The 12604-nt window shown below is 33.8% G+C and overlaps 1 pseudogene; it reads left to right on the top strand.

The window, feature by feature from the left end:
* Nucleotides 1–2844: 2844 nt before the first annotated feature.
* Nucleotides 2845–12281, top strand: LOC144563030 (putative LRR receptor-like serine/threonine-protein kinase At1g05700; annotated as a pseudogene).
* The last annotated feature ends 323 nt before the right edge of the window (nucleotides 12282–12604 follow it).

Genomic DNA, 12604 nt, shown 5'->3' with positions numbered 1-12604 from the left:
TGGCACATCACTAACAACAAAAAACATAGAGTTGGCTATTTATTAGGCCTGGGGCTTGCTAGTTTTGTGATTTAGGCAATCAACATGTTGTTGGTTACTAAATTGTTTATTTGTTGTGATTCATATGTCAAAAATAGTGTTGTTTTCTTAATAATTTGTATAGTGCAAATAATTGCAGAAATTCACATGATGTTTTATTGGAAAACTCTTTTTCTTGTTCGATTTTGTTCTGACAAGCATGCTGCTAATTCACCATGAACCGTTCCTTCGACAATTCATTTTTAGGCGGGCTGTAATGATTATAACGAGAAGCGGGATTAGAAGTGGTATGCTCGATCAGTACTTTTGTACATTTCTTGAGTGGTCTTCAGTTCTTTGCTTGGCATCCAACCAATCTTTCAGGCAGACTAGCAATTCGAAAGTCTTATTTCCGAAATGGTTGCGACCATCAGTTAAAACTCTGGTGCATGCACTAAAAACATATTTGAAATCTACTATCGAGGTACTGCAAATATGTATTTTCATTTTTTTTTGGCAATATCTTGTCATGTTTATTTTGTTAGTCCTTTTGTAAGGATAAAATGGTTCTTAATTAATGACTAATTATGTTTAGGTTAATTAATCTTAATGATTTAGTGGGCTGCATAAATAAATGAATGATAGAAGGAGTGCATTGTACCTGATGAAGTCAATTGTTTGAAACCTGAAGAATTCAAAAGTCAAAACACATATTTTATAGGTGCTTGCAGTTGTGATTTCTCAGGTACAATGCACGTCGTTTTGTCCAGAAATCCAAAAGAACAGTTGTCAACTCCTCCAAGAAATTAAATTTGGTTTAGTTTAAAGATAAACTAATAATATACTTACTTGGAAGGGAAAATAAATTGGGGATAATATAAACAAGTGGCAATAAGGATAAGCTCAGTCTATTATATTTAAGTCAAAGTCTTCTCTCTGCCTTCGCCTGCCGAAATTTTTTGTGTTACCACCTCATTAATTCAGAATTAATCAATCACCATTCAAATTTATGAAATTCAAAAGTTACTACTCATGCGCTTTTAATCCGCACATTAAATTTGACTGGTGCGCACTCTGAGGGAGGGCACCAGTTTGGTGCGCCACTGAAGAGGGGCACCAATTGATGCCCCAACTGAGGGTGCGCACATGTTTTATTTTTTTTTATAAAAAATTTCTAGTAGAAATGAGTAGTTGTAATCATAAAAAATCAGAATAAATACAAAGGTACATGAGAATTCCTAACTTTTAGAGACATGTTGTAAGCCTCCTCTCAAGCAATATATTTTTGTATTCCTAACTTTTTTAGTTTCCATGTTGTCAGCTAACTTATTGTATATGTACCAAAAAATTTTTTTGATAAGCACTCTCAGCTGTGGCACCAATTGGTACGTATCTCCAGTGCGAGCATCAAACTGATGCCCTCCTCCAGACTGCGCAGCAGCCAAGTTTAGTGCACAGACTGAGGGTGCGTGGTTGGTAATTTTTGAATTATGTTGATTAGAATGGTGTTTAATTAATTTCGAATTAATGAGGTGGTAACTAAAAAAAATTCAGATCCGCCTGTAAACATATTTTTCAATAATAAAAAAAATTCCACTCCGCCTGTAAACATATTTTCCAACAATAAAAAATAATTGTTTGACAAGAAGAAAATAAAAAACTAATTAAAAATCTTGATCTTCTCTGATAACTTTTAACGGAAGGATGTCATTTATCGTTTCTATTTCTTAATAAGAATCGCTTATTTTGAAGAAATTGGGCAATAGTGCATAAAATTAGCCCTTTATTTTAGAGATATCATCTATATATCTCAAAAATCTAGAAATTATGTATTTCACCCTTTAAAATTCATAATATCATATTTACTGTTCTAAATTTTAAAAACTCACAAATTTATCCAATTTATCGACTTTTATATTAAAACTCATTTTAAATTGATAAAGTACCTATTTTATCCTTTATTAAAAACAGATATATATCCAGTTTGTGTAAGAAAATGTCTGGTCTTCTAATCAATTGATTTTTGAGGACAAATGATTCATTTCTCTACTTGTGGTGTATACACAATGACATTCCCTACTTGAAATATGAATTATTTGTCCTCGGATTTCGATCAGTTGGAAGACAAAATATTTTTGTTACATGGACTACATATATTTATTTTTTAATAAGACTACAATGAGCACTTCATAAATTTAAAATGAGTCAATAAATTGGATAAATTTGTGACTTTTTGAAATCTGGAAGGGCGAATATGATATTATTAATTTTGAGAAGGAAAAGTATATAATTTTGAGGTTTGTGACAGGTAGACATGAAATCCCCTGCATTTTATGAATCACTTATGTATGACATTATACAATTTAATATTTAGCTTAAAAAATAATCAACTAAGTTATTAACAGAGAAAATTTCTATATATAAAAAAATATTTAGTCGCTGCCACAAAGTACTGAATGGACGATTTTCCTCTGGTTTTAATATTCTCTTCCGTCCATATTGATACAGTTGTAATAACTAAAAAATGGCTCCATTAATTTGTATAGCGATTAGCGAGTCATGAGCTACTGGACCATATATAATATTTTACTGGGCAATGTGCCATGCTGGCATGGCACCTAAGTGGCATGAACCTTGAAGGTTTGTGATATATATAAGGATCCATTCTATTGGTTTCATGTTATACATTTATGGGCAAGAGCTCTATATATATAATTATTTACTATATATATATATATATATATATATATATATATCTGTTTAAAGGCTTTTGAATCTGAAGACATTTGGTTAACTGTGACGATGAAGAATTACAACTTGACAGACATGGCGCTTTGGTTTGTATTTCTCGCCTCCATTTTCCTGAATAATTGCGGACTAATTAGCAGCCAGGCCGATAATGCCGGTAAGCATTTGAAAAATTGTAATTGTACTTATATTGTGTAATTAAGAATATGTGTTTAAGAACTTGCATATGGCAAAACATATGACTAATACCGTATGTAAGTCCACAGATTTATCTCCGAAGATTATGCATGCTCTTAATTAAGCAGCTACATTCTTACCTTCGACGGAACGATGAGAATAATTATTACATATGTTTAGTACTGGTGATTAATTAGTTTTAGCTGTGGCTACTTTATTAATTACTGTCGGTATTTCAACATCCACCCTGTTTAAATATTATATTTACGGTTTTAAAACAAATTGTTATAGTAATATTGTCCATGATGTTAATTTAAGTTTAGCACTTTCTCAAGCTGATTCATTACAACAAATATATATCTCAGCATATAATTGAAAAAAAAAAATTCTTCTTCTTTTTGTAGCATTATTTGTGAGCATTGACTGTGGGTTACCGGAAAACTCTACTTACAAAGATGTTAGGAGCAACCTCACCTACAGCTCCGATGAACACTACACCGATACTGGAACTAACCATAACATATCTGGTGAGTACATATTAACACCGAACCTCTCGCCACATTATTTGAATGTCAGAAGCTTTGATACCGGGATTCGAAATTGCTATACCATAAAATCCTTGGTGGTGAAGGTGAAGTACTTGGTGAGAGCGACATTCATGTACGGAAACTTTTTTTTTTTAAAAAGAGGCTATAAAGCCCGTTTCATTACTGAAACAGTTAATTACAGCAATTTCTCAGTCCATTGACAGAGAGAAAGTTCCAAAAATAACTAGCACATTGAAACAGTATAATAAATGGCATAATAGCCAGCTAACATTCACATCTAAAGACCAGAAGTACTTTAACCAAGCTAAACATAAGCCACATAACATTGGGCTGAGGGGTATATTAACTACAAAAAAGTTGAAGTAATTCTTCATTCAGAGATGCATCAGATCACCATATGTTTGCTGGAGGCATGGTGTCATCTGATACACCATAAGCAACCAGCTCCATGTTGGGTGGAATGACAGAAATGGGAATGGCATCTTCTATTATTGGCATCCAGGATTGCGCCTCTGCAGCCACTGGCGTCTTCATTTTTCCTGTCCAATATTCAATTAAAATTTTAATCTGAAAAATCAAAGCTCTAACAGTTTTAGGGTGAATATCATTAAAACAAACATCATTTCTATGTTTCCATATTATCCAACAAACCGCACTAAGTACCACTAATAAACCAGTGCATTCATTTTTAGGTAAATTTAGGGCATGATGAAAAATGTCTCCCCATGTACACCAGTTTGGTAACCAGATTTGACTTTTACCAAGATAAAACCATATCTGTTGAGCTAGGTGGCAGTTAAGAAATAAATGGTCTCTAGTTTCCTGTTCCAAGCAAAAGTGACACTGTGTGTTTCCTACCCAGCCTTTTCTAGTTAAGGTATCCTTGGTCAATATTTTTTGGTGCATGGTGAGCCACATAAAAACTCTTATTTTGGGAGGGACTGGTAATGTCCACCAAATAAGTGGGTGAGAAGACAGAACTCCCTTATTGTTGAGTAATCTATAAATGGATTGAGTGGAGAACTTCCCTGAATTTTCCCATCTCCAAAGGAGAGTATCTGGTGTGTCAGGAAGGTGTGTGGAATTCACAATGGACAGAATTTGAGCCCAATCAGCTTGGTCAAGTCCCATTAAAATCCTTCTAAATTGTACAATATTTCCTTGGGAGGCAATGACCTCAGTTAATAGTACTTTTTTATTGGTACAGAGTTGATAGACTTGATAAAATCTAGTGGCTAAAGAACAGTTTTGATACCATATATCTTCCCAAAATTTAACTGTGGAATGAATTTGACCTGGTTCAAAACTAGTGCTAACTTGACCTAAATTCTCTAATTTACTGATGGCTAGCCAAAAAGAGGAAGGATGTAAAGATGAGGCAGAACAGTATTTGGTAATAACTAGATCTTTCCATGTACTAGAGTATTGAGGATTCTTTAACTTCCACCACCATTTGAGTAACAAAGAGATATTCATTTCTCGAAGATTTAGAATGCCCATGCCTCCCAAATGTTTTGCTAAACAAGCTATAGACCATTTCATCAAAATATATTTCTTTTTAGAGTGATCACTACCTCTCCAAAGGAATTGTCTTCGGATCTTATCAATTCTATTTAAAACAGTAATGGGTATTTTAAAAACAGACAATGTATACAAGGAAATTGCTGTTAGTACTGAATTAACTAAAGTAAGTTTACCACCTAAAGAGAGTAAATGTCCTTTCCAACTAGAGAGTTTGTTTTCAATCTTATCTATCAGGAATTGCCAGTCAGCTATAGTTAATTTTTTGCTACTTAAAGGAAGGCCTAAGTATAGGAGACTATGACGGGCTTAACAAGGGTCCCATATTTGACCTTCACATTGGGGTCAACTACTGGAAAACTGTTAACATCTCTGATCCTGGAAAATTCATTATCGCTGAGGTATTGTTTGTTACTCCTGTTGATTATATCCAAGTTTGTTTGGTGAACACTGGCCTTGGAACGCCATTCATCTCTTCATTGGATTTAAGGCCGATGAAGAGCAGTCTCTACCCTTCCGCAGATTCAAGTCAGGCTCTGTCCCTTGTACGCCGGCTAGATGTAGGGCCAAGAGATACACCAATCATAAGGTATATACACAAAGCTCCCATATAATTAACGGTCAAACTTTTGACTTTTCTCTTTCAAAAATTAAGCCAAACTTCCTTGAGAGTTATCATTGAAAATAAGAGTATGCGACAATCTTTATCTTTATATATCTCACGAGAGAGTCCCAAAGATCTGAATGCATGTAATTCAATATCCACTTGGTTGAGTGAATATATGGTTGTTGAGAATCTCAATCTCTTTTGCTTATCACATATATAATATTCACAAAACTACAAATTTGTACATGTATTGATCTCACAACAAACCTCTCTTACATTACTCAGTCGCTCATGTTCCAATTTCATATCCCACAATTTTATGACCGATCCGCATTCGAGTTAGAACTCAAATCCACAATAGCAGCAGAGCCCGTGATCATGACACATTGTAAGAAATAAAAATTATAATCCTCTTTATATGCATGATTGCGATATAGCTAGCTCCTTTACAAACTCAAATGACTCCACGTTCACTTTAAACCTTGCGCCATTTTTCTGCAATGAAACTTAATTTTTTTACTAAGCCAATGCATGCAACCTTGTACAAATTATTATTACCCATGAGCATCCTACCACTCGTAGGCTCATAGCTCTCAAATCAAATCCTATTTGGATTCATATGTTGATAAATTTATGTATCAATAACCCAATAATTTTTGTTATTAATATTGGTGTTTATCACACAAAGAGTATCAATTATGTCATACTCAAACACATTGGTCTCGTCATAAGAAGTACATTTTCTATAATTTTTTTGTTTATTCTTAAACTTGAAACAATCAGCCTTAATGTGTCACTTCTTCGTACAATTATTAAACACATATTATTATACTAATAATTTGAAAATGCCCTTATATCTTCTTTATTTGACTTCTTATACCTACCCCTATCCACAACAAAACCAACACTTTAATTTTCTTTTCAACATTAGCCATCTTATGCAACTTAACTTACAAATTGCTCTTAACATCTTCAAGGATAATCTTGTTTTTACTATAAATCATCATGTCTCTACAAGACTTATATGATACAGGCAATGAGTAAAACAATGGAGTTTGATCATCATCATCCATATTAGTACATATCTCCAACGGTGGCTTAACAAAACAGTAAAATCAGCAACCACCGTTGGATCAGCAATTTTCAAAGTAGCTTAATAAATAGTAAAAAAATTCAGAAAAATGTAAAATTTGGTCCTTAAGCACATATTAATATGGAGAACAAGATGAACAGTTCGGATCGACGTTTTGGATTTTAAAATTTCAAATTTGGACCGTATGCATATCGAGCCATATACATACGAATGCACATTAGTCACTCTCTCTCTCTCTCTCTCTCTCTATATATATATATATATAGAGAGAGAGAGAGAGAGAGAGAGGAGGGATCGGATGACACCGTGCATTTTCAAAGTCCAAACAGTCGATCAAAACCGTTCAACTTGTTGGATATGTTCAAATGTGCTTGCAGATCAAATTTTATATTTTTCTGAATTTTTTTACTATTAAGATGGGTACAAAAATTCAATGGTCTGAATATAGCGATTTTGTTAAATACTTAATAAATAGTAAAAAAATTCCAAAAAATGTAAAATTTGATCTGTAAGCCCATTTTAACATATCCATTATGTTGAACGGTTTGGATTGACTGTTTGGACTTTGAAAACTTTGAAAATGCACGATGTTATCCGATGTCACCAAAAAAGGGTGTCATCTGATCCCTCCTCATATATATATATAGTAAGGCTACCATACATTGCAATGCATAGGCATTTTTGTGCATTGGACTATAAATCACTGGATTCAAAGTCCAAATGATTGATCCAAACCGTTCATCTTGTTCTCCATATTAATATGTGTTTGGAGACCAAATTTTACATTTTTTGAAAAAAAATGTACTATTTATCAAGCCACTTTGAAAATCGCTAATCCAACGGTGCTGTTTGATTTTAATGTTACCGTTGGGTCAGCGATTTTCAAAGTGGCTTGATAAATAGTAAAAAAATTTCAAAAAATGTAAAATTTGGTCTCCAAACACATATTAATATGGAGAACAAGATGAACGGTTTGAATCGATCATTTGGACTTTTAATCCGATGATTTATAATTCAATGCACAAAAATGCCTATGCATTGCAATGTATGGTAGCCCTTAGTCTCTCCCCCCCTCTCTCTATATATATATAGTCTAAAATATTTAGAAACAATTTTGAGTTTTAAGATAACTCTTCAAAATATACTTTCAATAATATCCCAACAAAATTACAAAAGTAAATATGTCTAATTCTCTACTTACTTAAATTTTCCCTTTAAAAAAAAAAAAAAAACACAGGTACCCAGACGATCCCCATGACAGGATGTGGGAGCCATATATGGATCAACATCCCGGATGGGATAGAGATCAGCACTCCCTCACCCATCAAGAACTTGACCAATGACAGCTTTGAGGTACCTTCTCATGTCATGCAGACGGCCGCAACACCTGTCAACTCCTCAGTGCTCAATCTTCGCTGGGTAGTCGATCCGCTTGCCAAAAACCCCGGCTACTTGGTCAATCTCCACTTCTCCGAGCTTATAAACCTCACCAAAAATGCAAAACGCGAGTTTAACATTACACTGGACAATACGTGGTACTATGAATCGTACTCTCCACCTTATCTATACCCGGAGGTACTTTATAATTCCATACCATTGAATGGGTCCGGGGAGCATAATGTCACGCTCATAGCCACTGTGAACTCTACTCTGCCGCCGATCCTCAATGCGTTTGAGTTGTTTATTGTGCTGTCAGTTTCTGATGTTCCAACTGATAGTGCGGATGGTAAGGTTCTTACTTTCTTGCATAATTTGATTTTCATTTTAATTTGTTGACGGACCTATTGAATAATACATGTGATTTATTCCTATGTACACCAGTTAGTGCGATAAATGCAATTAAGTCAAGATATCAGATAAAGAGAAATTGGAATGGTGATCCTTGTGCTCCCAAGACCTTCGCATGGGATGGTTTGAATTGTAATTATGTTATCTTTGTCTCTCCAAGGATAACAACTCTGTAAGTTCCTTTTCTTTTCTCAATATTCTAATATATAAAATGTTATTCCTTTCCTTTTCTTTAACAATGACATCCAATTTTAAAATTAAGAAATACACCAAGTTTTGCAATTAAATATTCTTTGTAAAATTTACCTTCCGGTAATTCAATCATTTCCACAAAGCTCGCAGCGATTAATAGCTCAATTAAACCTTAGTTGTACAAATAATTGCTCAATTTAAGAAAAAACATTTGGGGTCTAGGAATTAATATGATTTGGTGATATAATTGGTTTTTTTATAATTATTTAACTTTATTTACAGGAGCCTAGCATCAAGTGGATTGACTGGTGAAATAACAAATGCCTTTGCCAACCTAAAGCAGCTCCAGACCTTGTAAGCACAGATCATATATGTACATTGCTTGTATCATCCTTTTATTTATATATTACCTTCTTTGATCGTAGTTTTATTAAATAATTCTTATGGATAGGTACCTTACAACAAGTTTTTTATATAATATTCTGCTAACATCTTATCTTCATTTCCTTTTTTAGGGACTTATCTCATAATAATTTGACTGGGTCAATTCCTGATGTTCTGTCTCAATTACCATCACTTACTCTGTTGTAAGTTTTTCTTTTTATTCTAGAAACTAAAGTCACCATTATTTGGTATTTTATTTTCTTCAAATTTCATGACTAAATCCAAATTGCTTTTCTTTAAATAGAGATTTAACTGGGAACCAACTCAGTGGGTCAATTCCATCTGGTCTCCTAAAAAAGTCACAAGATGGTTCACTTATATTGAGGTTTGTTTCAAACTTGTAAACTCAATAACTATCTTCTATATATTCTCCAACTTTTGTTTGAAATAATTTCATTCTTCAATAGAGTTGCAGATAATGCAAAACTTTGTTCTAATGGAACCTCATGCAATTTGTCCAAAAAGAAGAGCAACAATTCTAAAATAGTCATTGCTATTATAGTTTCAATTGTTGTGGTACGTGGCAATCTTAGCAGCGGTAGGGGCTTTCATCATTTACAAATTTAAAAGACAGCCAGGTACAAAAAAATAATCATTCCCATCCATACTATATAAATGTGGTTTTTGCTAAAGTTTTTTTCTGACCATGCATGTAGTTTAATTGCTTCATTGAAGCTATCTGATAGAAAAAAATGATAAACTTTGAGAGATAAGATAATTATGTCATTGAATTTTGATTGTTATTTGAAGTCTCAATACAATGACTATTTATAGACTACAAAGCCTAAAGAGCCATTGGAGTGTTTTCTAATATTATCTTCCTAGCCATTTATTAAATGTAGAGGTTTTTGTCCAAAGAGGTTTGGACTAAGTCTTATCCAAAGTCAAGTCTAAACCATTTGATTGGTGTCAAAATTCACATGACAGTTTAGATTCATGGAGCCATTTAAATTTATTATTCTAAATCTGTTTGCACGAATCTCAACACAATATCAAAAGGTCTAAGTCCGGCTTTGGATCAAATTTGATCCAAAGCCCTTTGGACAAAACCCAATTCCTTCATTAAATACCTATTTTAGCTGATTACAACAATTATTAATACAACAAATCAAATATTCTAATGAAGAAAGGTAGAATTGATATATTACCAGATTTTCAGATTTTGCTACCTGTCTCCTTATTCTTCATCTTCAACAAATTTGCTCCCCTGATGTTTCATGTAACAACATTTACTAGATCATATGTACTGATGAAGCTTTGATATGATTAATCACCAATGATAAAATCAAATTACTAACTTCATTAATTTTTTTTAAAGGTTCATCCATGAATACTATGATAAATCCGCAAAATACAGGACACTCAACTGGAACAAGTACTGTGGATACTTCTATACATTTTGAGAACCGCCAATTCACATATAATGACTTAAAGCTGATTACAAACAATTTCCAACAAGAGATTGGCAGAGGGGGATTTGGAATTGTGTATAGCGGGTTCATCGAAGGAACTCAAGTTGCGGTTAAACTGCGGCCCCAGACATCAACACAAGGGGTTAAGGAATTCATGGTGGAGGTATGAAATTTTCTGATGCTACTGTTAATTAGTAACCAAATTATAGTTTCTTTAAAACATTGAATAAAACTTTACAATACACACGTATTATGCATAAATAAGGTCCGATAAAATAATAGATAATAGATCCTTTGGAAAACCTCAGGCCTGGAAGCATAGAAAAGAGAGGGACGATGTAAGATTATATAGTCTTAGATTCTAGCTAGTAGCCTATTACATCAAAAATGATTTCAAAGTTGCGCTGATTTGATATATATATATATATATATATATCTTTTTTTCTGCTACATTTTAGATCTTGACTTGAGACCTTGTGATAATTTATTAATGAATTTTTTTAGGCACAACATTTGACGAGGATTCATCATAAAAACCTGGTATCACTTATTGGCTATTGCAAGGATGAAAATAGTTTGGCTCTTGTCCTCGAATACATCTCCAAAGGAAATTTACATGATCACTTAATTGGAGGTCTAAAGTTTATTTAGTTCATCTCATCTTGTCATTGTCACTTCCTTTCTGGAAAATAATTAGGAGATAATGATAATATTTTATTTAACAGATAGAGCTGGAGGGACCCGACTTTTAACATGGAGAGATAGGATCAGAATCGCACTTGAGTCTGCACAAGGTGCGAAGATAAATAAAATACTTAATTAGTGTATGATGGATTATTTTCTTTATTTCTGTAGTACTAAATGTAAATGATGTCGTTGGGCAGTGCACAGGAGTATAGACCTGAAGGGGACAATATGATCAACACACACTAAATGCATTGTAAATTTGTAATTTCTCACTAAATTGAATAACAATGTGCAGGGTTAGAGTACCTACACAAGGGTTGTAACCCACCACTGATTCACAGGGATGTGAAGCCAAACAACATTCTCCTAAATGCAAAATTAGAGGCCAAAATAGCTGACTTTGGCATGTCAAAAGCATTCGGCAATACAACCAACACACATGTATCGACGGATAATTTAATTGGTACACCTGGATATGTCGACCCTGAGTAAGTCACATGTCATGTCCACATAAAAAAGAAATAAAAGAACAAAACTGGACTCAGTAATTTATGGATATCTTTCAATATATATACAGGCACCACATGACATTCCGGCTAACTGAAAAAAGCGATGTGTATAGCTTTGGGGTAGTCCTATTACAGATAGTAACAGGTCAACCAGCAATTATACAAGAACCCGGACCCAAGAATGAGAGCATGCACATAATTCAATGGGTGCAGCAGATGCTTGCGAAGGGTAACATAGAGAGCATAGTGGATGCAAGAATTAAAGGAGAATATGACATCAATTCTATATGGAAAGCTGCTGATGTGGCGCTCAAGTGCACTGCACAGACGGCCCAGAGGCCAACCATGACTGAGGTTGTAATGCAGCTCAAGGAATGCATCGAGCTGGAGGCGGCAACTGGGAGAAATTACAATACCAACTTAAACTCTGGAAATAGTAGTGATGGCATACCAATGAGTATTAGCCAGAACAGCACAGAAGAGATGAAACAGAGGGTGGGAAAAGTTCCAATGGCTAGCGGCCTGGTAGCGAGATAATTTTTCATATTTCCAGTTTGATTTTTGCCTATAATTGTTACTATAAAAGTATGTAAGCATTAAGGAACATGTAGCTACGTTAATTCTTCACCTCATTTTTTGTAAATTCATGCTTGATTTCTTTTGGGGATGTACGTGTGTGTGCATTGTTTTTTACTTGAGTGTGTTAGCTCTATGAAAGATGATCTTGTGGCTACGAAAAGATAATATAGTCGAGTTTGATTGTATCTTTCAAGGAACAATACAATTATCTGTTTCTCTAAAGGTATAACAAAATTCTTGTCTTAATTTCCGTTTCCATTATAATTTCGACTTGTTATGGT

The sequence above is a fragment of the Carex rostrata genome, chromosome 12 (genome assembly GCF_964058835.1).
Source record: "Carex rostrata chromosome 12, lpCarRost1.2, whole genome shotgun sequence".
Taxonomy (NCBI): Eukaryota; Viridiplantae; Streptophyta; class Magnoliopsida; order Poales; family Cyperaceae; genus Carex; species Carex rostrata.
Note: the sequence above shows the minus strand (reverse complement) of the source record. Positions and strands in the feature narration are given on the sequence as shown.